Source organism: Hippocampus comes, unplaced genomic scaffold, assembly GCF_001891065.2.
Source record: "Hippocampus comes isolate QL1 unplaced genomic scaffold, H_comes_QL1_v1.1 scaffold352, whole genome shotgun sequence".
Taxonomy (NCBI): domain Eukaryota; kingdom Metazoa; phylum Chordata; class Actinopteri; order Syngnathiformes; family Syngnathidae; genus Hippocampus; species Hippocampus comes.
Genome location: NW_017804847.1, coordinates 198943 through 200540, shown reverse-complemented (window position 1 = coordinate 200540; position 1598 = coordinate 198943).

Here is a 1598-nt window from a genome sequence, read left to right as displayed (position 1 = left end):
AGCGGGGTGTCAGCCGCGAAGCAATGAAAGTGTATACCAAATTTACGGAAAATATTGCCAAGGGGGAGAAGGTAGATAATGAAGAGGAGGGGTCCCAAGACAGAGCCTTGGGGCACACCGGAAGAGACAGGGAGGGACTGTGAAGTGAAGGAATTGAGTTGGATGAACTGAGAACGGCCGGAGTGATAGGAATGAAACCAGTTTAAGGGAGTGTGAGTGATGCCGATGGTGGAGAGTCTATTTAGGAGGATGGGGTGGGAAATAGTATCAAAAGCTGCACTCACATCAAGGAGAATGAGTATTGAGATTAAACCGGCGTCTGCTGCCATAAGGAGGTCATTTGTGATTTTTAAGAGGGCTGATTCAGTGCTGTGACGGGGACGGAAACCAGACTGGAATTGTTCGTAGAGATTGTTATGGGTAAGGTGGAAGTGAAGTTGAGAGGCAACAATTTTTTCAAGAACTTTGGAGATGAAAGGAAGGTGAGAAATTAGTCGTAGGTTATTGAAGTCATTGGGATCTGAACCAGGTTTTTTCAAAAGAGGAGTGACAGCTGCAGTTTTGAAGGGGACAGGGACAATTCCAGTGGACAGTGAGGAATGGATGATGGCTGAAATGAAACAAAGCAGAGAGGGTAAGCAGGATTTGACCAGGACTGTTGGGAGGGGGTCAAGTAGGCAGGAGGAAGTTTTGGATTTGGAAATGATATCTGATATTATTGAAGGATGGGGGAGTTCAAAAGAGGAAAGCAGTTGACAGGAAGTGAGGGTGTCAGGGGAGGGGAGGGGTACAGAGGAACCCAGGTGCTGGTGGATTTTATTAACTTTTTCAATAAAAAAATTGGAGCAGAGAGTTGCAGGTGTCAGAGGAATAAAAGTGTGAGGGTAGGGAGACAGGGGGTTGAGTGATTTTGTTCAAAAGAGAAAAGAGAGTCTGAGTATTTCCAGTATTGGAACAGATGAGTCCAGAGTAGTATTGTGATTTGGCTTGAGAGATGGAGTCTTTGTAATGGGACAGTTGAGCTGTGTAGATGTCCTTGTGAACAGTGAGACCAGTTTTTCGGTAGAGTCTCTCAAGTTGCCGGGTTTTGGTTTTAATGGAACGGAGAAGAGGGGTGAACCAGGGGGCAGACCGATTGAAAAGGACAGAGCGGGACTTGACGGGGGCGAGTGTATTGAGAATGTTGGTGAGGGCCGTGTTGTACTGGGAAACCAAAGCATTAGGAGAGGAGTCGATGTCCGGAGTCAGGGTGGCGATCCTTGCAGCAAGAGAGTCAATGTTGATGTCTTTGATATTACGGTAAGAGATGATGCGGGGTGATTTGGAGGTGGAGAGCCGGAGGGTGACATTAAATGAAATGAGGAAGTGGTCCGTTATAGGGAGTTCATCAGCAGTACAGTTGAAGGGGGTGAGACCAGAGCAACAAGTAAGATCTAAGGTGTGTCCTTTAATGTGTGTGGGGAAGTCTGCAAACTGATGGAAGCCAAAACTGTCAAGTGAGGAGGTGAAGTCCATGGTGAGCGGAAGGGCGGTATTGTCCATGTGTATATTGAAATCCCCATGAAAAATTATATTAGGAGATAGAGAGGAGAGATGGA